The sequence below is a fragment of the Chionomys nivalis genome, chromosome 1 (genome assembly GCF_950005125.1).
Source record: "Chionomys nivalis chromosome 1, mChiNiv1.1, whole genome shotgun sequence".
Taxonomy (NCBI): Eukaryota; Metazoa; Chordata; class Mammalia; order Rodentia; family Cricetidae; genus Chionomys; species Chionomys nivalis.
Window position 1 is genome coordinate 201,164,855 of NC_080086.1, and position 27,335 is coordinate 201,192,189.

Consider the following 27,335-nt stretch of genomic DNA (forward strand, 5'->3'; position numbering starts at 1 on the left):
CTGTGACGCTCCTACATCTGCAGACCTGCTGCTCCCTATTTTCAGAATACACTGCTCTCCATCTTTAGGGACCACTGCTCCCTGCCTTTGCAAGGCCATTCATTCAAATAGCACAGAATTGGAGGTATCCCCTCTGATGTGGGGAATTAAGCCAGCAACACTCTTGAGTGAGGGATACTGGAGCCATGCTGCCTAGGACTGCCCTGACCTCCCTAGCAATGCAGCTGCTCAACACAGTTGTCAGCCCCAGCCACCAAGAACTTACCTGTCACATGCACAGTGAAGCGGCACAGGACATCCTGAGTGAGCTGCTGCTGGCACATGTAGAACCCGGCATTGTCATGGGAGACGTTCTGATGGAGGAATTACTTTCATTTAATAAAGAAACTGCCTTGGCCCATTTATAGGCCAGCCCTTAGGTGGGTGGAGTAAACAGAACAGAACGCTGGGAGAAAGAAGCCGAGTCAGGAGTCGCCATGATTCTCTCACTCCAGACAGACGCAGGTTAAGATCTTTCCTGGTAAGCCAGCTCGTGGTACTACACAGAATATTAGAAATGGGTTAGATCAATATGTAAGAGCTAGCCAATAAGAGGCTGGAACTAATGGGCCAGGCAGTGATTAAAAGAATACAGTTTCCGTGTAATTATTTCGGGGCATAAGCTAGCCATGCGGGCGGCCGGGTGTCGGGGACGCAGCCCTGCCGCTATTATTACAATAGAACGTTCAGCACTTGTAACCTCTGGGGCCCCACCAGGATGTGGTGGGAAGCTATCAGCTCTGTGTCATCCTTAGACCAGACAGTGCAGCCTGTGCTGGCACCTCCAGGCACAGAGCAGAACAGCTCCATGGTGTCCCCGCAGCCAAAGACCACTTGCTCTTGCTGGCTAGGCTCAGGGCCTGGGGCCTCTGTGGATGAAATGGAAAGTTGTGAAACAGATTCTTCAAAGTAGCATGCTGAAGGCCCATACTTTGCTTTGCAAACTAGCAAAGCTGTGGCAGGCAAGTGAGGGCCATGCTCCTGGGGCTTGGGGTTCTGCCAGACAATGTTCAAACCAGGAGTGGGCAGACTATTTCAGTAAGAGCCCAGGGGTGTGAGTGCCTCAACTCTGTCAGTGGTGTGTGTTAAGGTTTCTGTCTCTGTCCTGGAGGAGGAAGCTGTCTTCCAAGGATGATATGGAAGAGACACAGCTGCTTAGGAGAAGCCTAGATTGGATTCACACATTCCAGGGTAGGAGTGTGATGATTAGAATTATTAAGCAAAGAGAAACAGAGATGAGAGAGAAATAAAAGATAAACCACAGAAGAGCATCAGGAGGGAAATTTCGTGAATACTGAACCACTCCTTTATTTTCCATACGTCTTTTCACACCCCACTCCAAAGGGGGAGGCAACAGACTTCATCAACATGATGAAACAAATAAACAGAGCACCTCTGATCTTTGTTCAAGATGAAGCTGATACACCTCTGTAGTTAAAATACCAATTAGTCACTCTAGGTCAGGACCTCTTGTTTTGTAGTCACTTGTTGTCAACAACTTTGAAAAAGCAAAACAAGCTCAAACTCTCTGACCTCTAATCAAGGTGGAATGGACTCACATCTGTGTGCCCTGACACACAGCAGCACTCCTGGTAGCTGAAAGATCTGAAAATGTCAAGAAGGGTGGGGGCAGCTCTATGGTACAGCACCTGCCTGGAATGTCTGAAGCTTTAAACTCCTATACCTGGGGTCCCCATTTCACAAATGAGGACCATGCTTTGGCTAGGGGATGTCAGAGGGGCCATGTGAGCCAACCAGAGCTAGAATCACAGTCAAGTGGAGATAGTCACCCATCCTGAGAGGTAAGAAACTGGAGTTCTAGGGTGGTTAGACACAGGTAGCCATATATCTCTCCCCTACCCAGATGGTGCCCAGCTCATGAGGAGACCCAAAGACCTCACACCTAGGGACACACCACCCAGATTTCCCTGCTAGGACCTAACAATGACCATCAGAGGCACAGATGGGCTCGGGGGCCAGGACAGGAGCAGGTAGTCCTGCTGGTTAGACCTCCTTCCTTAGATTCAGATGGACTGGTTAACATGTCACTTGCCATTCTGCAGATGCATAGCCTACATTCAATGCCCAAATGTCCATTCAACCTAAACCAATACCAGTGCTGCCCATTCCAGAGTCATCCCACCAAGATTCCAACAGCCCGAGAGACTGTCCTCAAAAGTATCCATGAAGCTTGTGTCCCATGGAGCCAGGAAGATTTTGTTTGTCCCTTAGTGGGCCTCACAGTAAGGGATCTTCTATCCTGACCTACAGTTCTCCTGCTGCCATGTTCTATGGAGGCAATACAATGCTGGAAGCTTCCTGAGGCACCAAAGAAGACCAAGAACTGTCTAGTCAGTGGCCTCAGGGCAACCATGACCCAAAAGCAACAGTTGTGATTTAGTCTGAGCATGATAAAAGGTCAAGCTATTCACACAAGTCCTCTCATCAGGAGAGTGACTGGGGAAAGACACAACATTCCACAGGATGGAGAGGCAAATGCCTGGTTGTATGAGGTGGGGAAGGGAAATGGCCCTGAATCAGCTGAGCTGACATTTGATCTATCCACCCATACTGTCCACTAGGAGCCAGCACAACCCAGATACCTGGACTTTGGGGGCCTCAGGCAACAGCAAATCCAACCCTGTGATCCCATTCCAGTGTCACAGGGCCTATAGGAGCCTGTGTTGTGAGTTACGCAGGTAATAAGGGAAACACAGTGTGGGATGTGGTTTGAGACAACACAGTATATGGTATATGCTGAGGAGGTAGTATCAGATCATGGTCTAATGGAGACCTCACACCCCCATCAGCCTTGAGACCTTCAAAAACACAGATATTTTAGATTACAATTCATAACACTAGCAAAATAACAGTTAAGAAGTAGCAATAAAAATAATTTAATGGTTAGAGGTTACCATAACATGAGGTTGTGTTAATGGAAAATTAATTAGGGAACTTGAAAACCACTGGAGGCTACTCTCTACCCCTACTGAGAACCCAGAACCCAGATTGCCCTGCCTACCAGGAGTGGCCAGTGTGGTTGGGGCCTAGCCCTGCTCCAGAACCCTTAGGTCCAGCCAGCTCCTGCTTGGTGATTTATGTTCCCAGAGAGAGTCAGCCATGTCTTTGTATTTTCATTGCCAGGCCCATCTAGTTAAGGAATAGGATGCAGTTTATTGGCCTGTAAACTCCCTGGGTGGGGCAGGGCTGGTGCATTTCCACCAATCCACCTTCATTGCCTGGAGCACAGAGAGGGTCTGTGCTTTCCTCTGGACCTGAGATCACTGACACCAGACACAGGGAACAATATCTTCTAAAATTGATATGGTCCCCTGTCACTGGCCATTTGGCTGCTGGGGAAGCACTAATATGCAAGCCGAGGCTCAAAGAGGGTGCTGATTTCCTGACAAATGCTGTCATAGCAGCTGAATGGCACACACACTCAACCTTCCAGTCCACTTCCATTCACCAAAAAAAGTTCCAGGCCAGGCAGTGGTGGCTCATGCCTTTAATCCCCGAACTTGGGAGGCAGAGGCAGGTAAATTTTTGTGAGTTCAAGCCAAACTTGATCTAAAAGAGCTAGCTTCAAGATAGGCTCCATAGCTAGAGAAAAATCCTGTCTCGGAAAAAAAAAAGGAAAAAGAAAAAGTTCCAGGAGCCCCCAGCTGCTGAGTTAGAAAGGTACTTGAGTTACTCGCCCCCACTTGCCCCTTCCTGGGAGCCTGAGCTGAGCTGCCATCAACTGGGTAGAGGAGAAAGAGGCCGAGCTGTGCCACCAGGGTACAAAAGTCAAGGTTCAAAGGAGCGACTGTTGGGACATCTGCTCCAGTGGGGAAACAGCTCACCATGTACTGTGTGGCACCATCAGGCCAGTGGCCTGCATTGCCACACCATGCCCAGGCACAGTGGGCAGGGGGCAGAGGTTAGGAAGAGCCCGTACACATATTTCCCTCGGGGAGGTAAAGCCTCAGACTCTGGCTTTGTTTGATGGAATGCAGTGTCCCATCAGACTTTACTGGCCAGCCAGTCTGTGCAGCTGAGCTGCGATCCTGGGACAAGTGCCCCTCACCTCCCAGAGTGTGGTCTACAGAGGTATGCCTCTGAAAGACCACCCTCAAGACACCTACAGGCAAAGAGAGGAGTGGAAGACCTGAAGCTGTCACCATATCATGTGAGACACTGGGTGACAAAAGCTGAGCTTTGGCGGAGTCCTCTGCCTACCCCCAAACTCCAGCCTTCATTTTGGCTTAAGATGAGCAAGAACTGTCCTGGTGACCTTGGAAACCAACAACAGGCAGTTTTTGTCAACAATGGGAATCATGGAAACCCAGCAAGTGGCACTCTGACTGCTTAGGCTGAGGAGCCTGAGGTTCCCTGTCACAGTGATCCATTCTATGGGGTGCCTTACACTTGGTAGTGATCCTGAGACTCCAGATGCCTCATACACTGACACACAGCAATCTGTAGATTTGAGAGAAGAACCGAACTCACTGCTCCCCATGGTGCTACTCAACCTGACATCCCCTACTCACTCAGGGGCTATCTGCCATTCCCAAAGCTTCTGATGGCCACATCATCACCCCACATGTATCCCACCCTGCAGCCAGGCACACCGAGTCAGTCCATACCTGGCAGTTTCCTCACAAGTCTCTGCTCTGTGCTAGGAGGTTGGGAGGCAGCTCTGGTCCCAACCACTATGCATAGCACTAGCAAGCAAGCCAGGACTCCCATGGCTGGAGATGGCAGTGGCATCCTCATGCACAAGGCATGAGGGTGTTACATCCCCAACGCTTAACTTCTGGTCCAGTGTGGGTAGATTCACTCTGGAGAGTCTGTGGGAGGAGACCAGCAAGTTTTTCTGAGCAGGTGTTGTGGGAGAGGTCTAGGGGGTGGGGGCAGGGGATGGGGAAGACAGGAGGGCCTCAAGTACCTGAAAAAGCAAACCAGACCATTCTACCTTCTGTGGTCCCTCTCTTTTCTTTCCCTCCACTGAGACAGAGCTCTCCAATATATTTTCTCTAAGTTTTATTTTTTCTTTTGACTACAACTGGTAAAATTAAGGTAAATTTAATTATGATGTTCTGGATCCATTTACTCTTAAACCCTCTCAGCAGTTTTCTAGGATGTTTGTTAAGCAGGCTTTGGGAGACTTCTAACTAAATGTTTCATTGTATTCTTTTTGAAAAGGGTTTCCCCCTCCCGACCCACAGGGACTGGCCTTCCTGAGAAATAAACAGGTTGTTACTCTTCAGACTCCTGCAGAACAAGCAATCAAGGCCCCAGGGCCATCATCCCTTGCCACAGCAGAATCATGCCCTCTAGGGTCTCTCTGCAGTCCACTGGTTCTCCAGGTATCACCTATGGCAGTCTTGCTCTGTCACTCTCGGACAGTTGGCCCTTGCACCCATCATCCATGTGTGACCCTCAGTGAGACCAGCAGACAAAACTTCCTTTAAGTTAAAAGATTGAAAAACAATACAAGTTTATTTATAGTAACATTGCCACAAGAGCCTTCTTTGACTATCTGAGAGCTACTACAAAAGGGGAAGGCTTGATAGAGTTTTTAAAGGCACAAACCTCAATTTTCTCAACTCCTGGGGTATTTTTGCTATGTGAGAAATTATCCTGTTCTTGTTTTTTAGAGCACGCAAGGATAAGTGAGATTACAGAAGCAGAATGAGCATCTGAATAATATTTTAAAATAACAATTATACAGTACGGAACAATTGTGAGAAACGATCCAGGTGGCTCTGGGATCAGTCTTCCCTTTAGATTGCTATTGAGACTCAAATGCTGAGGGCCATGACTTAGGGTTGTAGTCCAGACATCCTGTGGTTAATAATCCTTAGGCTGAGAATAAAGCCTTGCTGACTCCAATGTTTTTCTTTTTTCACATAACTTAGTTTGACACTCAGTTCGAAATGGAGCTAGTTTTTAACCACTACATAAGTAAACAGACCCAGTTTCTGATTTTAGAGTAGCCAGCTTGGGGGTCAGGCAGGTGGGCTCAGCATTTGCACACAGAAGGCTGTAGACAGCCTTCAACACAGGCTGCTGATTTCTTACCCCTCAAACAAAGGGCTGTTAAAACTAGGTCCTGTGTGGCCAGGAGAATATGAAGTCGGCAGTTGTGATAGCTCCTAACAGAACCCTCACTAGTCAGTAGTACTGATGTCTCTAGTTCAAATTCTCAATTTATTCATGTTTGATGACATAGGCAAATGGAGACTTAAGTGAACAGTATCTTTAGAAATTGGGCCTTACTGTCAGGTTGTAAAGGTTTAACAACAGCATACATAATAACATACGATATTTGGGTGGTGTACTATGTGAGTCCTTTAGGAACAACTCAATAAGATGTAGCATATTCCTAGTCCTGGAAATTTGATTTTATAGCATATGATATCTAACTGGAGTACTGTCTTCGCCATCACATAGTAACCATCTTTAAATATTTTATATATGTGCATATTTCAGGAAACTTCTAGAGTTCCAGGTATCAATAGAGCTTTTCAACCTCCCTGTTTTAGCCAATATTCTATTGCCATATAAAGACATCATAACCATAACAACTCTTATAAAAGAAAGCATTTAATGGGGCTTGCTTACACTTTCAGAGGCTTAGTCCAATATCAGTATGGTGGGAAGCATGGTGGCATGCAGGCAGACATGGTGCTGGAGGAGCTGAAAGTTCTACATCTAGATCAGCAGCGAGCAGGTCTGGACCCCCAGTGACACGCTTCCTCTAACAAAGCTGTACCTACTCCAATAAGACTATACCTCCTAATACTTTCAAAAATGCCACTTCCTGATGTCAAATATAAAAATATATTAGCCTATGGGGGCCATTCTTATTCAAATGACCACACTTCCCATATACCTTCCTTTACTTTGCCCACCCACCTACCTCCTCCATTGAATCTTCCCTTATCCTGTTGTAACACTTTATTCAATTTTCTCTTTTTTGAAGAGCCCCTACCCTACCAACCCCTTTGTAGAACCTGGCCTCTGTTTATATCCTAAATGAAACACACATTTAAAGATAGCATCCATGTATAAAGTGGGAAAAAACACATTATTTGTCTGGTTTGGTCTTGGTTACCTCACTTAGTAGGATTTTTTTCAATTCCATTGTTTACCTGCAAATTTTGTAATTACATTTTGTTTTCACAGCTGAATAATATCCCATTGTATAAATGGATTATATTTCCATTATCCCTTCCTCTCTTGATAGACATCTAAGCTGTTTCCACTTTCTGGAGAGAAAAGCAGTGAACATTGGTGTGCTGATGCAGGTGAGGCCCTTTGTGTGTATGTCCAAGAGTTGTAGAGCTGGATTCAGAGGTATATCTATTTTCAACCCTGAGAAGCCTCCTCACTGATTCAGTAGTGGCTGTATCAGTTTGCACTCCCACCAGCAATGATAAGTGTTCCTCTTTCCCCACATACTCAGAAGCATGCGCTATCATTTCTTTCTTTCATCTGGGCCATTATGGATGGAATAAGATGAAACCTCCAGGTAGTTACAGTTTTTGTTTCCATGGTGGTTAAGGATGTCAAACCATCTGCTCTGTTCACATGCAGGGGACGTATTACATACAGTGACACACTCATACATGTGAAATAAAACAACAAATCTTTACAAAAAAAGTTGAAACAAACAAACAAAAAAAAAAAACAGGACTGGGCTGGCAATAAGGCTCTGCAAGTAAAGGCGCTTGTTGCCAGGCCTGACAACCTGAGTTTGGTGCTCAGAATATTCATGATGAAAGGAAAGAACAAACTCCAGCAAGTTGTTCTTTGACCTCCAGGACACACCCCTCCAATAAATAAATAAAAAGTACCAAACTGCACAAATCAATAAAATTCTAACAATGACAAAAACAAATACATAAACCTTTGAAAATTGTGGATCAGATGGTCAAATTTCTCTCCCATACCACCTTAAACTGTTAGTAGACCAGAAATCCCCGCAAATCTATTGTCATTTCTTTCTGGATACTTCCAGTGATTTTTGTTGTTATCGTTTTTTTTAATGATTTATTTACTTATATTTAATGGGCATTTGTGCTTTGCCTGCAGAAATGTTTGGGTGAAGGTGTTGGATTCCCTGAAACTGGAATTACAGGCAGTTTTGAGCAGCCATGTGTGTGCTGGGAATTGAACCTGGGTCCTTGGAAGAGGAGCCAGTGTTCTTATCTGCTGAGCTAAGTTTCCAGCCTTTTGTTATTGTTTGAGACAGGATCTCACTCTGGCCCAGGCTGGCTCCAGAATCCTCCTCTCTCAGCCTGCGAAATGCTGGGATTCTAGGCTTGACCCAATATAAAGAATTTTTTTAAGTAAAAATAAGTTGCTAGCATACAAGTTCAAGACCCAGGAAGGAGAAGGCAGGGTAAGGCACAACCAACTTAACTTCTTAGTCACACAGAAGGGATACCCAAATCTTCTAAAATAGACAAAGAAGAGAAAAATCAATGTGAATGTCTGTACAGAACACGAGACTGAGCAGATAGATGGGTCAGTAAATAAAGGTGCTTGCCACTAAGTCTGATGACCTGAGTTCAGTCCTCAGAACCCCCAAGGCAGAAGGAAAAATTGACTCAAGTTTTCTTCTGACCTCCACACACATGCACTCACACACATACATGCCATAGTGGGAAGTGGCCCATGAATTTAATCCCAGTTCACAGGAGGCAAAGGCAGGTGATACTCTGTGAGGTTAAGGCCAGCCTGATCTACAGGGTGAGTTCCAGGAAAGCCAGGGCTCCATTGAGAAACTCCATTTCAGAAAGGCAAAAGAAAAAGAAAAAAGAAAAATGTGACCTAGAATAGTCCACAACACTAGAAGGATGAACCTGCCTGACTAGTGAAGGAGGCCAAAGATGCCTCTTAGATGGTCTTCATCTAGGTGGTCAGCTGTGGTGGCGCAAATGAATGTAGACAGATTATATAGATATATACAGCTTTAATAAGGAAATAGACTTACAGGACCACAGGTTCCCGTGGAGTACTAGAAAAGCGTAGCAAAAGAAAAGGGGCTGCTGGGCTCATGCCCGGCAGATTTATCCGTAAACATTAGCCCGAGGCGAACACGCCCCCAATGGGTGGGGCTATGTCCCTACATCTCCCCCTTTTGTCTAAATAAGATAGAACCAAACCAAATACAACTATATACAATAATAACAAATAATAAATATAACAAACAATATTGAGAACAAAACTTTTGCTAAACATTCTATCTTAAGGAGTCTAAATAACATAGAGAGTAACTACAATTATATAATCTTTAACTCCGTCAAAGATCTGAGAAGGGAATAAATATTACTTAACAATCGAGAGATATCCAAAATGTGTAACAATTGACAGAGACAACTGACTACCTGGGCAATCACCCAAAGTCTCGTTTGTAATGTTGAGTCAACCAACTTTGGCTAAGGCCTAACATAACTGGCATACCATTATTAAAGGCAAGGAACTTTCTTAGGACTATCCTACCCTGTCTTGGCAAGATAAGACAATCCTGTTTTATCCACTTAGGGATATTTTGTATCTTACCATTGTCTTTTTTAATGTCTGAATCTCCTGTCCAGAATTATGTTTTAAAGCCTTTATTGAGGATTTTAAAGTATGAAGTTTGTCCATTAGAGATAACGTCTCATCTTTGGACATAATTTTTATAGCATATACCGTGCCTTTTTGTATAGATAATCTTTTTGTCAATCTGTCATAAGCTTTAGACAAAATCCGATTGTTACATTTATCAGTTTTGATTCTCTTAGTTAATGTTTTTGTTTCTACTGAAAGGGACTGAAGCTTACGATCCAAATCAGCTGTTTTTTTTTATAGTAATAATTTTTTTTTAATATCAGCCGTTAATATTTTAGTTCCTACTGAAAGGGACTGAAGCTTATGATCCAAATCAGCTGTTTTCTCTTTTATAGTAATTAATTTTTCCTTAACATCAGCCTGTACCTCTTTTAAATTTTTTTTAGTTTGTCGAGTTGTGTTAAACAAAGATCTGTTCTCTGTCTGGAGAACTTTAAACTGATTTTTGAGAAGATTGTTGTCATTCTCAATTGTTTTTAAGCATTTAACCTTGTCTCGTAAAGACTTTATCATATTTTTATTATCAAACCATACAGTACCAAGGAAAACTACGAATCCCAGAAAGATCCATATCTGTGGGCTGACAGACACTTCTTGTAAAATCTCCCACATGGTACAACTGAAAAGGCTGTTAAAGTCTTGAATGGTAATGTTTTTAGACATTTTTCTTATTTATAAAAGAAAATTATGTACCTGTAATGAAGTTTTCCTGCCAGTGGTGGCTAAAAAAATGCACCTGAGTCCACGTGGTCTAAGCCAGAGCCGGTCTGAAACAATTAACTCAAAACAAAAATTATTGTACTGCCTGTTAAGGGAAGGGGTTGGCGGCTTTTGCTTCAAAACCGCAGGTGCTTTACTTAAATCAGGCAGTGAGGGTTTGGAAGAAGCAGGGAGCTATTAACTGCTCTGTGGGGGTCGCTGCTCTGCGACTGTAGTGGCCTGGAGCGGGGGAAGGGAAAGCGAGCACAGAGCGTGCTGTAAATCGCCTTCCTGAGCTCAGGCAACTAGCCGGGAAAGGTGGAGCTTGCGCCCCCCCCTGCGCCGGGTCGGGGGCAAAATAGCCCGACGTTGGGATGCCAAATGTGGTGGCGCAAATGAATGTAGACAGATTATATAGATATATACAGCTTTAATAAGGAAATAGACTTACAGGACCACAGGTTCCCGCGGAGTACTGGAAAAGCGGAGCAAAAGAAAAGGGGCTGCTGGGCTCATGCCCGGCAGATTTATCCGTAAACATTAGCCCGAGACAAACACGCCCCCAATGGGTGGGGCTATGTCCCTACAGTCAGCTTAGCCCAAGTATCTTTGGCAGGAGAGAAGATCCCAGAATTCACCAACCTTGTGACAGGACTATGGTTCCTCAAGAGTACAATGAATTCCAGGCTAAAGGAATGGTATTCCTAGAAGTTACAACCAGGGTGTGATGGTGAATACCTCTGAATTGCAGTAATTGGGAGGCAGATGCAGGTGCATCTCTTTGAGCTTGAGGCCAGCCTGCTCTACATAGCAAGTCCAAGGCCCACTAGGGCTACATAATAAGACTCTGAAACAAAGAAAGGAAGTTAGAACCAGATGGACTTTATGATACAGACCTAAAACTCAGCATTTGGTAGGTGATGGCAGAAAGATCAAGATCAAGACCATGCTCAGCTATATAGTGAATTTGAGGACACTATGATTATATAAGATACTAACTCAAAAATAAAAGCAAAACTCTCAATCAAACAATACAAACCAAAAGCATCTCCTTGTGCTCTAGGAATGGAGACCTACAGACAAGAGACACGCATACCTACAGACAAAAAGTCAATTCTTTTTCATTTTTACAAAGTGATCACAGTTTCCAAGTTACCTCATGTTATCAGGTGGATATTCCAACAAGGCATGGAATGCTGGTGATATGGCAGGCCCTGTATCAACAGACTTACTGGTGTCATCTCAGTTCAACCTCTAACAGTCCTGTAATATGGTTACCATTTTTATGCCCATTGTACAGAATGGGGAACAGAGGCTCAGGGGAAATTAAGTAACTCATAGACAACAGTGCTATGAAATGTAGGAGGGAAAGATTCAAATTCAGGTCTTCTTGACTCTAAACCACACATGCTAAGTGTTTGGACTGCCCACTCTACAGCCTCCGGCATGCTTTACTGCCTTGTTCCTCACTGTTCTATGACTTCTCCCTCTTAGTGAATTAGTCATGTGTTGACACATCTAGTCTCAGTATAGTGGGTTGTTTATTTATTTTTTTTTCTTTTATTTATTTTTTATTCTTTTTTAATTAAAATTTCCACCTGCTCCCCGTTTCCCATTTCCCTCCCCTCCTCCCAAATATTGCCCCCTCCCCCCACTCCCCTCCTCCTATCCCCACTTCTCTTCTCCTCCCCCCACACCATTCCCCCTCCCTCTCGATACTGAAGAGCAGTCCAAATTCTCTGCCCTGCGGGAAGACGAAGGTCTTCTATCTACGTCCAGGAAGGTGAGCTTCTAAACAGGCTAAGCTCCCACAAAGCCAGTTCATGTATTAGGATTGAAACCTAGTGCCATTGTCCTTGGCTTCTCATCAGTCTTCATTGACCGCCATGCTCAGAGAGTCCGGAATCAACCCATGCTTATTCAGTCCCAGACCAGCTGGCCTTGGTGGGCTCCTAATAAATCAGTACCACTGTCACAGTGGGTGGGTGCATCCCTCGTGGTCCTGATTTTTTGCTCTTTTTCTCCCTCCTTCTGCTCCTCATTTGGACCTTAAGAGCCCAGACCGTTGCTCCAAATTGAGAATCTGTCTCTACCACGATCCATCGCCAGATGAAGGTTCTAAGGTGATATGCAAGATATTCATCAGTATAGGATAGGGTCATTTCAGGTTCCCTCTCCTTAGTTGCCCAAGGTACCAGCTAGGGACATATTCCTGGACACCTGCGAACCCCTCTAGAGTCAAGTCTCTTGCCAACCCTAAGATGGCTCCCTTAGATAGGATATATACTTCGCTGCTCCCGTATCCATCCTTCCTATATCCCAACCATCCCAATCCCCCGAGCTCCTCCCATCCTCCCCTTCTCATATTTCTCATCCCATTTCCCCTTTGCCCCATGCCACCTCACCCGCAAGTTCCCAGTTTTTGCCCTGCAATCTTGTCTACTTCCCCCTCTCCATGCGGATGACTATATGATTTTCTTTGGGTTCACTTTCTTATTTAACTTCTATAGGATCACACATTATATGCTTAATGTCTTTTATTTATGGCTAGAAACCGATTATGAGTGAGTACATCCCATGTTCCTCTTTTTGGGTCTGGGATACCTCACTCAGGATAGTGTTTTCTATTTCCATCCATTTGCACGCAAAATTCGAGAAGTCATTGTTTTTTACTGCTGAGTAGTACTCTAATATGTATATATTCCACACTTTCTTCATCCATTCCTCCATTGAAGGGCATCTAGGTTGTTTCCAGGTTTTGGCTATTACAAACAATGCTGCTATGAACATAGTTGAACAGATACTTTTGTCATTTGATGTGGCATCTCTTGGGTATATTCCCAATAGTGGTATTACTGGATCTTGAGGTAGGTTGATCCCAAATTTCCTGAGAAATCGCCACACTGATTTCCAAAGTGGTTGCACAAGTTTGCATTCCCACCAGCAATGAATGAGTGTGCCTCTTTCTCCACAACCTCTCCAGCAAAGGCTATCATTGGTGTTCTTGATTTTAGCCATTCTGACAGGTGTAAGATGGTATCTCAAAGTTGTTTTAATTTGCATTTCCCTTATCGCTAAGGAGGTTGAGCATGACCTTAGGTGTCTTTTGGCCATTTGAATTTCTTCTGTTGAGAATTCTCTGTTCAGATCAGTGCCCCATTTTTTTATTGGGTTCATTAGCATTTTAAAGTTTAGTTTCTTGAGTTCTTTATATATTTTGGTGATCAGACCTTTGTCTGTTGCAGGGTTGGTGAAGATCTTCTCCCAGTCAGTGGGTTGCCTTTTTGTCTTAGTGACAGTGTCCTTTGCTTTACAGAAGCTACTCAGTTTCAGGAGGTCCCATTTATTCAATGTTGCCCTTAATGTCTGTGCTGCTGGGGATAAACGTAGGAAGTGATCTCCTGTACCCATATGTTGTAGAGTACTTCCAACTTTTTCTTCTATCAGGTTCAGTGTGTTCAGACTAATATTGAGGTCTTTAATCCATTTGGACTTGAGTTTTGTGCATGGTGATAGATATGGATCTATTTTCATTCTTCTACACGTTGACAACCAGTTCTGCCAGCACCATTTGTTGAAGATGCTCTCTTTTTTCCATTGAATACTTTTAGCTCCTTTATCAAAAATTAGGTGTTCATAAGTTTGTGGGTTAAAATCAGGGTCTTCTACTCGGTTCCATTGGTCGACTTCTCTGTTTTTATGCCAATACCAAACTGTTTTCAATACTGAGGCTCTGTAATAGAGTTTGAGGTCAGGGATGGTAATGCCTCCAGACGATCCTTTATTATATAAGATTGTTTTGGCTATCCTGGGTTTTTTGTTTCTCCATATAAAGTTGATTATTGTCCTCTCAAGATCTGTGAAGAATTTTGATGGGATTTTAATGGGGATTGCATTGAATCTATAAATTGCCCTTGGTAGAATTGCCATTTTTACTATGTTGATCCTCCCTATCCAAGAGCAAGGGAGATCCTTCCATTTTCTGGTATCCTCCTCAATTTCTTTCTTCATTGACTTAAAGTTCTTGTCAAATAGATCCTTTACTTCCTTGGTTAGGGTTACCCCAAGATATTTTATGCTATTTGTGGCTATCGTGAAGGGTGATGCTTCTCTGATTTCCATCTCTGCTTCCTTATCCTTTGTGTATAGGAGGGCAACTGATTTTTTGGAATTGATCTTGTATCCTGCAACGCTACTAAAGGTGTTTATCAGCTGAAGGAGTTCTTTGCTGGAGTTTTTGGGGTCGCTTATGTACACTATCATATCGTCTGCAAATAATGAAAGTTTAACTTCTTCCTTTCCGATTTGAATCCCTTTGATCCCCTTATGTTGTCTTATTGCTATTGCTAAATTTCAAGCACTATATTAAAGAGGTATGGAGAGAGTGGACAACCTTGTCGTGTTCCTGATTTTAGTGGAATAGCTTTGAGTTTCTCTCCATTTAATTTGATGTTAGCTGACGGCTTGCTATAAATAGCTTTTATTATATTTAGGAACGACCCTTGTATTCCTAATCTCTCTAAGACCTTTATCATAAAGGGATGTTGAATTTTGTCAAATGCTTTTTCCGCATCTAATGAAATGATCATATGGTTTTTTTCTTTCAGATTATTTATATGATGGATTACATTGATAGATTTTCGTATGTTGAACCAGCCCTGCATCTCTGGGATGAAGCCTACTTGATCATAATGGATAATTTTTCTAATGTGTTCTTGGATTCGGTTTGCCAGTATTTTATTGAGTATTTTTGCGTCGATGTTCATGAGTGAGATTGGCCTGTAGTTCTCTTTCTTGGTTGTGTCTTTGTGTGGTTTTGGTATCAGAGTAACTTCAGCTTCATAAAAGGAATTTGGCAATGACTTCTCTGTTTCAATATTGTGAAATACATTAAAGAGAATAGGTATTAGGTCTTCTTGGAAGTTCTGGTAGAATTCTGCATTAAAGCCGTCTGGACCTGGGCTTTTTTTGGTGGGGAGGTTTTTTATAACAACTTCTAATTCTTCGCGACTAACAGGTCTATTTAGATTGTTCACCTGGTCCTGGTTTAACTTTGGTATATGGTACTTATCTAAAAAAGTGTCCATTTCTTTTACATTTTCCAATTTTGTGGCATACAGATTTTTTTAGTAAGATCTAATGATTCTCTGAATTTCGTCTGTGTCTGTGGTTATGTCTCCCTTTTCGTTTCTGATTTTGTTAATTTGCGTATTCTCTCTCCGCCGTTTGATTAGTTTGGATAGGGGTTTATCAATCTTACTGATTTTCTCAAGAACCAGCTTTTTGTTTCATTGATTCTTTGGATTGTTTTCTGTGTTTCTATTTTGTTGATTTCAGCCCTCAATTTGATTATTTCCAGTCTTCTACTTCTCCTAGGTGAGTCTGCTTCTTTTCTTTCTAAAGCTTTAAGGTGGGCTATTAGGTCTCCAATGTGTGCTTTCTCCGTTTTCTTTATGTGGGCACTTAATGCTATGAACTTTCCTCTTAGCACTGCTTTCATAGTGTTCCATAGGTTTGAGTATGTTGAGTCTTCGTTTTCATTGAATTCAAGAAAGACTTTAATTTCTTTCTTTATTTCTTCCTTGATCCAGGTGTGGTTCAGTAGTTGACTGTCCAATTTCCATGAGTTCATAGGCTTTCTGGGGATAGCATTGTTGTTGAATTCTAACTTTAATCCATGGTGATCTGATAAGACACAGGTGGTTACCGATATTTTTTTGTAACTGTGTAAGTTTGCTTTGTTACCGAGTATGTGGTCTATTTTCGAGAAGGTTCCATGAGCTGCAGAGAAGAAGGTATATTCTTTCTTATTTGAGTGGAATGTTCTAAAGATGTCTGTTAAGTCCATTTGATTCATTACCTCCCTTAATCCTCTTATTTCTCTGTTAGGTTTCTGTCTGATTGACCTGTCCATTGGTGAGAGAGGAGTGTTGAAATCTCCTACTATTAGTGTGTGTGGTTTGATGACTGCCTTGAGTTTTAGTAACGTTTCTTTTACATAAGTGGGTGCTTTTATATTAGGGGCATAGATATTCAGGATTGAGACTTCATCCTGGTGAATTGTTCCTGTTATGAGTAAAAAATGTCCATCTCCATCTCTTTTGATTGATTTTAGTTTGAAGTCAACTTTCTTAGAAATTAGTATGGCCACACCTGCTTGTTTCTTAGGTCCGTTTGCTTGATAAACCTTTTCCCAGCCCTTTACTTTGAGTAGATGTCTGTCTTTGTGGTTGAGGTGTGTTTCTTGTAAGCAACAGAATGTTGGATCCTGTTTTCGTATCCAATCTCTTAGCCTGTGCCTCTTTATAGGTGAGTTGAGTCCATTGATATTAAGTGATATTAATGACCAGTGGTTGTTAACTCCGGTCATTTTTCCTTTCTTTCTTTCTTTCTTTTGGTAGTAGAGTTTGTGTGTTTCCCTTCTTCAAGTTGTGCTGGTGAAGGGTCATTAGATGTCTGAGTTGTTGTGGGCATTGTTGGACTCCTTGGTTTGTGATTTTCCTTCAATTACTTTCTGAAGGGCTGGATTTGTGGCTACGTATTGTTTAAATTTGTTTTTATCCTGGAAAATTTTGTTTTCTCCATTTATAGTGAACGAAAGCTTGGCTGGGTATAGTAGTCTGGGCTTGCATCCATGGTCTCGTAGTTTCTGCAGTATATCTATCCAGGACCTTCTGGCTTTCATGGTTTCCATAGAGAAATCAGGTGTAAGTCTGATAGGTTTACCTTTATAGGTAACTTGACCTTTTTCCTTTGCAGCTCTTAATATTCTTTCTTTATTCTGTATATTTTGTGTTTTGATTATTATATGACGAGGAGATTTTTTTTTTGATCCAGTTGATTTGGTGTTCTGTATGCTTCTTGGACCTTCAAAGGAATATCTTTCTTAAGGTTGGGAAAGTTTTCTTCTATAATTTTATTAAATATATTTTCTGGACCATTGAGCTGTAGATCTTATCCTTCTTCTATCCCTATTATTCTTAGGTTTGGTCTTTTTATTGTGTCCCAGATTTCCTGAATGTTTTGTGATGAGAATTTGTTGGTTATGCTGTTTTCTTTGATGAGAGTGTTTATTTTCTCTATGGTATCTTCAGTGTCTGAGATTCTTTCTTCTATCTCTTGTAATCTGTTGGTGGTACTTGTCTCTGTAGTTCCTGTTCGTTTATTCAAATTTTCCATCTCCATCCTTCCCTCGGTTTGTGTTTTCTTTATTACTTCCACTTCGTTCTTCAAGTCTTGAACCGTTTCCCTTACCTGTTTGATTACTTTTTCTTGTTTCTCTTGGTTTTCTTGGGTATCTTTGAGAGATTTATTCATTTCCTCTACCTTTTTGTTTGTAATCTCTAATTGGTTGTGGCAGTTTTTCACCTCCTGTTTAAGGTCCTCTATTATTTTCATAAAATTCACTTTTGAGTCGAATTCTTCTAATTCTTCTGTATTAGGGTTTAGACTTCTCATTTTGGGATTCCTGGATCCTGGTGATGTCACGTTGCCTTTCAAGTTGTTGGGGGAATTCTTGCATTGGCGCCTGCCCATCTTTTCCTTCAAATGGAGCCAGGAGAGGCCTGATGTCTTGGACCAGTCTTTGCTGTGACTAACTCTCTAGGTGTATCTTCTCAGTGTAGGGGGAGGAACCGTTCCCTTCCAGATGAACTCCTCAACACCAAAACATGTATGCGTGGTATTCCAATGACCCGCGTAAAGAAGGCCGAATGCAAGGGGTCGGGCGGGGTCGAGTAGAACACAGGCGACACTGCAGTACTAGCTGGAGGTGCCTGCACTCCCTTTCGGGGGTTACTGAGGCCTGCCCGCTAGGCAGGCACTCACTGCTCTGGTTGGGTAGCCTTAGTGTAGGGGCGTTTGTGCTCTCTACCTGGACCGTCCGCCCCAGGATAGTACACACTCACCCGTCCCGATGAAACTTCTTGGCACCTACACAGGAACTCCTGGATGCCCCAATGAGCCAGGGACAAAGGGAAGTAGGGCGCAGGCAGAGCAGGTCCAGGAGATCACAAGCAGAGACTGCAACCCCAGCAGCAGGGGCCTGCTTCCCCTGGTGGGGACCTTGAGGCCTGCCCTCTAGTCAGGCACTCACTGGTCTGGGCTGGTAGCCTTAGTGAAAGGGCAGGAAACTCTGGGTTGTTTATTTAACTGATCGATGTTGCTCCCCATTTGAAGTATATACAAACACACCCTTATATTTATGAATATATATTATATAATATCAATATATTAGTGAATATGTATTATATATATATATTCCTACTCTCCCTAAATAATTAAACAAATAATATTATTATTTCAAATGCCTATCAGTAGAGTAGATCTTCACACATTCATTATATGAAAATTTATTTTAAAATGGCAGAATAGAGGGCTGGAGAGATGGCTCAGAGGTTAAGAGCATTCCCTGCTCTTCCAAAGGTCCTGATTTCAATTCCTAGCAACCACATGGTGGCTCACAACCATCAGTAATGGGGTTTGGTGTTTTCTTCTGGCCGGCAGACAGACACACAAACAGAATATTGTATACATAATAAATAAATAAATATTTTTTAAAATGTCAAAATAGAGAAATAAATGTTTATAATAATGAAAAAAATTATAGACAGCTCAAAACTGTCTGTAACTCCAATTCCAGAGGATCTGACACTCTCACAGAGGCATACATGAAGGCAAAACACCAATACATATAAAATAATTAAAAAATAAAATTAAATTTTTGTAGGAGCCAGTGGGGACGGGAGCACCACAAGAAATCCCACAGAACTAACTAACCTGGGATGATAGTGACTCACAGAGAATGAACCACCATCAAGAGAGCATGCATGGGACTGACCTAGGCCCCCTGTATACATGTTACAGTTGTGTAACTTGGTGTTCTTGTGGGACTCCTAACAGTGGGTGCAGGGCCTGTCCCTGTTGCTTGCTTTAGGGACCCATTCTTCCTACAGGATTGCTAAATCCATTCTTAATAGAAGAGGACATGCCTAATATCGCCACTACTTGATAGAATATGTCTGGCAGGTATCCATATGAAGTCCACCTTTTTCTGAAGGTTAAAGGAGGAGGAGGAATGGATGGGGAGTGGGAGCAGTGGAGGTAGGAGGGAGTTACTGAGAAGAGAGGAGGGAGGGGAAATTTTGATTGGGATGTAAAAATAAAAAATAATAAAAATAAACTCATGCCCAAAAAGGAGAATATCAATGGTTATCATACTTAAACTTGAGGTATTAAAAGAATGGCCCTCTAGGGACATTGGCACTTACTGTAATTTTAAAATGTGTTTGGAGTTGTATAGAAATAGTTAAATAAAATTAGTCATAATTTTGATCGGATCTAATACATAATGTGTTTCCCTTCTTCTTGGAATAGTTATATCATGTTTAGGGATTATTATGACCTGGTATTCACCCACCTAAAATAAATAAGTGTAGTTCTAAAAAGAGTTTGAGCTCCTGCTGCTCTTGCAGAGGGCTGAATTTCAGTTCCCAGCATCTATATGGCAGAACACAATAATTTGTAACTTCAGTTCTGTGGGATTCAATGCTCTCTCTGGCCTCCAAGAGTACCTATATTCATGTGAACACACAGCCCTTGCACCCACCAAAAACAAAACAAAAGGCCACAGCATCTTGGGTCTGCTCCTTCTTGGTGTAGTCCATCTCTGTTTTTTACATCACTGCTTATCTTAATCAGAGCACCTGGAGAATCCAATCCCCACTTCTTGTCTTCATGTATTTCATGTATACTCCCTCAGTATACAAGTATAATCTTATAAGATTCCTCTGGAGCTGTACACTTGTAATGTGTCTACCCACAGAATGTGCCAGAAGCCATAGGCAGGTATTCATAGTCAGCCATCAGTCATGCCATGATGTCAGCAAGCCTCCATGAATAGCTAGGCCAAAACATCTGTGGTGTGTAACCCGATGGGAGTCTAGGGAAGTGTGGATGAAACATGTGGGAAGGAATCAGACTAGGCAAGGTAGGCACTGCCTAAGACATCTGTACCAGCAAGGAAAGGGGCATCATGAGGGAGATTCAAAGAGCTCACACACTCCAAGGCTGGAGAGATCAGGAGAGAGGACCTGGCTGTGGCTTGCTTTCCTTCTTCAGGCCGATGCCTGTGAAAAGTCAGCAGGCTCTGAGCTCTGCTGTTTTAAAAGCCCTTCCAGGTCCCTATTTTTCACCTCAGAGACATCTGATGTAGGAATAGGAGCATGGCCTTAGTTTCCTTCCAAGCCATCTCCATTGCAGCATGTGGAGAGGCTTAGTGCCAGGGTAGCTTCCACAACGTGCACTCATGAGTTCCAGGAAGGTATCCTTAGTGGCTTGGCCTGTCAGTGGTATGTGGTAGCGCAATGGTGTCTCTGACCAGACAACAAGTGCATTTTCCAAGCCCCCTGAGATGGGTCATCACTCCCACAAGAACCGTCACCAGTCTCCATTTGTGCATACCATGGTTGGCCAGTCTGAAATCCTTGCTGGTTGGAAAAAATACATGATTCCTGTGTGTGAGAGTTTGGAAGTGAAGCTAAATGGTGTGTATCTGTTAGAGAGCAAACACAGGCATTGGGATCCATCCCCAGAAATATTCCCCCATCTCTCTCTCTCTCTCTCTCTCTCTCTCTCTCTCTCTCTCTCTCTCTCTCTCTCTCTCAGACACACACACACACACATACACACACACACAGCCAATGAAGGTTTGTTAAGGACAGAGAAAGGGAGTAAGGAAGAAAGTGAGTCAAGACAAAACAAAACACACTGTCAGATTATCTTTCCAAAGCCCAAATCTCAGTGTGGGCGAGTTCCTTTCTCTCTAAACTCTGTGGACACATAATTGACATATGGGAAAGAATACTGCTCATAAGAACATGTCTTGCCAAATTGTCAAAACCCAACATTTTACATCAGTGACACCCAGAAGGAAAGACTGTCAACTGCCAGAGTTCCCTCCACCTCTCATTTCTCACTTGTGCCATGATATCCATGAGCTTGGTTCTCTTACAGGCCTTTAAAAGTCTTTTCTGGCTCCTACAAGGCTGTCAAGGATCCTAAAAAAAGAAAATAATGAGGCAGAGTACAATCCAGGTAGGCTGTAAGTCCCCTGGGCAGGACTCCAGGTCTGTGGCCAAGTGGCACTTACCTTCCATAGGGCTCTTTGGGGAAAAAAGGGCATAGACTCAAATCTGGCTACTTCCTGCAGGCATGGGGCAGTGTGGGGAAGGGGAGAGCCAGGTGTCCATGTTTAGCAAGAGGTGTGGCTGGAAAGGCATCCCATGAAGTGTCATCCCGGAGAAGGCAGGCATAACAGATGCCTTGGGGGAGAGGAGAAGGCAGGTGTCTAGGGAAAAAAAACTTGTTATTGCTAAAGATGAGTGTGTCAGGATGAGGAGCAGGTAGGCCCTTCATTGTGGCATCCTGGTAAAATGGAGGGTGGAGGGTCTTGCCTGCTGGACAGACGAAGTGTCTTGAGTAGGTGCCCGCTTGAGCCTGGGGAGATGGTACCAGCATGAGTGTCCCAAGAGCTTGGCAGCTGAGGGTGTGGTGAGGATTACCATGTGAGGTCCTGTCCATCGAGGTTCAAGAGACCTAGGAGTTAACTGTTTGAGGGGTACTCTGTGCCCTGGGGAGAGCAGGGCAGGTTTAGGGGCATTAGGGTCCACTGGTGTGGTGGCAGGAAGACAACTGTCAGCGTGTGAATGGAGAAGGGACCTTAAAAGGGAGAGGTAGGGTAGGTACCCCACCAGTGGAGGAGTTTGAACTGGAAGGTGATGGTTAAGGAGAAAGGGCCTGCCATAAAGCAGCCCAAAGGGGCTAAGGCCCATAGGGGAATGCCGGTTGGCCCTGAGGCAAGGGCCAAGATAACCTGAGTTCAATGGAAAGCTTGCTCAGTTGTTGTTTGATGAGTCCCATTGTCCAGGAGATGTTGAGCTCCACCACATCTGCTGTTTCCCTGGAGACTGGAAATGCTTTTATCCACCTTGTAAAAGTGTCCACAAGTATTAAGAGATAACGAAGTTTTTTCATGAGTAGGCATTTAAGTGAAATTAACCTGCCAATCTTTGCCCGGTTGGTGTCCACGCAGCTGGTGTATGTGGAGAACTCCTTGTGGGTTGGCCTGGGCACACGTCTGGCAGGAGGAATGAAGCTGTAAAATAGAATCTTGGAGATGGGCGAGGTTAAAAGGGACTCCAAGAAGTGGAACAAAGCTTTGGGGAAGTGGCTAAGGATATAATTGTCCTACAAGAATGTAGGGCAGTGGCAGAGTTTTAAGTGGGGAGGAACAGGTCCTGTCTACCCCCATAGCTGAAATTGGTGAGGGAAACTAAAGGCCCAAGTGAAAATAAAAATAATGGATTTACCCACCACTTGTAGCATGACCCTAGGCTAGGAGAGGGTTACGGGATATACCAAGTCTGGGCAGCGTCAATCCTCTGCCAGGCTGAGACATTTGAAGGCTGGCAGAGTTTCACTTGCCAATGGTGATGAGGCCAGACCTCCATGGCATGGCCTAGAGGACAAGCCAGCACAGGGGCATTGTGATTTCCAGTGTCTGGGTTGCTGGCAGATAGGGCACATCCTCGGAGCAGCTGTAGTGCAATATCGTGCCATTTGACCATTTAGACCACCTTTGATAGAGCCCCGTGGCTGGCTTCCCTTGTCCCCCTTCCTGTGACCTTAGGGCAGCTGCTAAGACCTGGGCCTGTAGATTGTTGTAGCTTTGTCTGTCGGGAAGACTCAGCTGATTCCTCTCGGGCATTAAAAACTTTAAAGGCCATATTCTCCAATTCCCATATAGGAGTTTGGGGACCATCCTCAACTTTTTTAAACTCTTTCCTAATATCTAGTACCGACTGAGGAAACAGAATGATTAGTAGAAAAGAAACCTAGCTGCTTTTCTACCTGAGGGAGATTTGGAAGAGAAAAGGGAGCATGGGAGGGGCTAGCCCAGTGTAAAGAGAGAGTTCAGCATGGAGCAGTGAGGTGGTAGGGGAAGGGAAAGGTGGAAGTTGAACCTCCAAATTGGGAAAGCAAGGGGAAAGAATGTAGCTCCATAGGAGGGGGTTGGGGAGTGTGGGCTTGAGGGAGTGGGGGAGGGGCCAGTGCCTCTGGTAGCATGGTGCTATGAGAGACTGGCTACTAAGGGAAGGGAGGGGTGAAAGTGCAGAGACCAAAAACCATGGGCACATATATATATATATATATATATATATATATATATATATATATATACAAACATCTTTTTAAATTGAGTCTGTCTGATACAAATGAACAAAGTAGGCTCAATTTAAAAAGATTTTGGTAAGAGGCTTACAGGGGGAAAAGTGGACCTGGCTTTGAACTGTATAAAGCAAGCTCTCCGGCGATGCAAAAATTCCCAATCAAGTTAAATCAAAACAAGCCAAATTAAGAAATACCAGGTTTAGCCAGATGGTGGTGGTGCACGCATTTAATCCCAGCACTCGAGAGGCAGAGGCAGGTGGATCTCTGTGAGTTTGAGGTCCGCCTGGTCTACAAGAGCTAGTTCCAGGACAGGAACCAAAAGCTATGGAGAAACCCAGTCTCAGAAAATCCAAAAAAGAAAAAAAAAGAAAAGAAAAAAAAAGAAATATCCAGGTTTAATAGCAGATCTGCACTCTCAGATGGCCCCAAGTGGGAACCTGGAAGCTGCAGGAATACAGCCCCTGAGAGGAAGAAAGGGAGACCAAATGTTCCTCTTTCTGGAGATCACTTAAGTACCCTGGGGATGTGTCGCGGCCCCCCTCGACCAGCAAGGAGGATGCGCAACACCGAAGCTCTTCTTGCTAAGCAGTTTATTCCAGGACTTTATTCACAGCAATCTTTTCCCTTCTCTTTCTCTCCTTCTGTCTCTTCCTCTCTCCTCCGGGCAAACCTCTCCCAGCCCTTAAGTAGGCCTGGGCCGCCAACCTCAGATTGCCAGGTGGGCACTGCCCATAGGTCCACGCATATGCAAGCAGCTGACAGTCATTGCATGATAATAGCATAAGTCAGGCTTTAGCCATAGGAGTTGATTATCACAGAGAGCACTCGCTTTCGGGATTGCGGAGGGCAGGAGCCAGCACCATCAGGTGCGACTCCACTCAGCTCTCTACATTGCCATCAGGTGTGGCTTCATGCAGCTCGCTACAGGGATGGGGTCAGGACCTGGCCTGCTGGGATTTGGAGTCCAGACCAGGCCTTGGGGCTGGGACAGATGTGAGGGACTGGGGCCTATGCTCCCAACTTGACACTGTGTGTGCCTATTATGCTTTAAGTATTTGAATGTGGTATTGAGCCCAACACCATCCACTCATGCATTCATGGTTTTATATTTTTAAGTTGGAACCTTAAAGAATCATCCTTCAAGCTTAAATTCCAGATCCATTTATGGCACCCTCTCTGAGCTGCAGCCAGCAAGCTTGTTCTTCCATTGTCCTCTGAAGCTCTGTAATTGCTGCCATCAGTCCAGAGTAGATCAACCTGATTCCAGAGCCCAGAGGTGTCTTCTGATCACAGGAAAATGACTAGGTCAGCAACAGTACGAGGCCCTTACCTGTCACTCAAAAGTCATCTCCTCTTTGCTCAAAAACACCCCAATCCTGGCTCCAGGTTTGAGATTCCTTTGGACTTACTCTTCCCCTTTGTGGGTGCCACTGCCTCAGAATGTGACACACGTGAGGGGGCAGCACTGCCTCAGAATGTGACACATGGGAGGGGTCACTGACTCAGAATGTGACACATGGGAGGGGTCACTGACTCAGAATGTGACACATGGGAGGGGTCAATGTCTCACAATGTGTATCTTATAATCAGAGTCAGAGTGAACGTGGGTGGGTTGACCAGTTTACATGTTTATTTCCATGTTTTGTCTTTTATGGATTAATGGATGTGTCTCATTTTTTTCATTATTGCTTGCTTGCTTATTGATTGATTGATCGAGCAATGACTTCTTGTGTATTTCTTTGCTTGCTTACTTACTTATCTATCTGTTCAGCCCATCTCATTTACTTACTTCTTTAAAAAATGACCCACCTAGTTATTTACTTACTTACTTACTTATTTGTTCATTTATTCCTTCACTTCCTTATCTTCTTTCATACATCTGTTTATTTATTTGCTCAGCCTGACTCATTTATTTACTTATTGAATGTTTCAATTAAATAATAATATTTTATTCATTTATTCATTCTTTGTTTGCTTATTTGTCTATTTTTATGTATATATTTACTTACTTTCTTAATTATTTTTTTACTTTTTAAAATTTACTTAATTTTTTTTTCGTCGGGAATGTACATCATTTATTTCCTTCCTTCCTTCTTTCCTTCCTTCCTTCTTTCTTTCTGTCTCCTGACTGTCCTGAAACATAACTGGCTAAGAAAATGGTGGCCTCCATCTCACTGGTGCTGGGTGAGTGTCAGCAAAGCAGCTCCTGAAATGGAATTTGACACACACACACACACACACACGTATATGACATGTACAGATGGGGGGGTTCCAATGTTTTCAGAGGAAGGTGCTCACTGGTAATAATAAATGTGCTGATAAAAAAGGCTGGAAATCGCTGAATATTAAATCATTAAAACTCTTCAAATAAATAGCAATTCCGTTTCTCTCTCTTTCTCTCTCTCTCTCTTTCTCTCACTCTCTCTCTCTCTCAGACACATACACACACACACACACACACACACACACACACCATAGACCAGCACATCTAGACTGACTGCAACAAACAAAAGAAGAAGAAACATGGAAAGAAGACACCCCTGTTGGACAGGATCTGATCTGATCTGAGAATAAATTCATCGAATGGCTGCGAACAGCATTTCATTGAGAAGAGATTCCACATCTTACGCTGTATAGTAAGTTAGTTAGTTAGTTAGTTAGTTAGTTAGTTAGTTAGATAAAGAGGAGCCTGTGAACTGGGTTGGGGTGTGGCTCCTCAGGTCAGGTCAGGTCAGGGAGGGGCTGAGGAGTGTACCATTGGCCTTGACAATAGGCACCAGTCAGGTGTTAGTGTCAGGGCCTGAGAGTTCCTCAAAGGGAATGAATGGAGACCCTTGCTTGTCTAAAAACTGCCTGAGCTTGGGGAAAGAACTTGTGTATAGCCACACTGGCTTGTTTCTTAGGTCCATTTGATATTGAGGGATATTAATGACCAGTGGATGTCAACTCTGGTTATTTTTATTTATTTTTTTGGTGGTAGTGTTTGTGTGTTTCCCTTCTTTGAGTTGTGGTGGTGGAGAGTTGTCAGATGTCTCTGTTATTATGGGAGTTGTTGGCATCCTTGGTTTGTGCTTTGCCTTCTAGTACTTTGTGTAAGGCTGGGTGTGTGGCTACCTATTGTTTAAATCTGTTTTTGTCCTGGAATATATTTTTTCTCCATTGATGTTGAATGCAAGCTTTTCTGGGAATAGTACTCTGGGCTTGCCTCCATGGTCTCTTAGTGTCTGCCAGCACATCTATCCAAGACATTCTGGCTTTCATGGTTTCCATTGAGAAGTCAGGTGTAATTCAAGCACCTACGGACACCTGATCTTTGATGAAGAAACCAGAAATACAATGAAGACCATTCCTCTCCCTTATAAGAGATCATGTCAGCACAAAGAAGCCACCCTATTGCTGAGACACTCCACCTCACCTCCCAAAATAAATTTGGTGGAAAGGAATTCCCACACAGACCTCAACCTAAAACCAGATATCTTGAACCTAACAGAAGAAAAAGAAGGGAAGATCCCTGAAATCAATGACATAGGAAAAGACTTTCTGAGCAGAACACTATTAACACAGACACTAAGATCAACAATTAATAAATGGGATCTCATGAAACTGAAAAGCTTCTGCATGGCAAAAGATCCCATCATACAGACAAGTGGCAGCTTACAGAATGGTAAAATATTTTTTATCAACTACACACCTAATAGAGGCCTAATATCCAAAATTATATTAAAAAAATCAAACAAAATGAATAAAGAACTCAAAAGGCT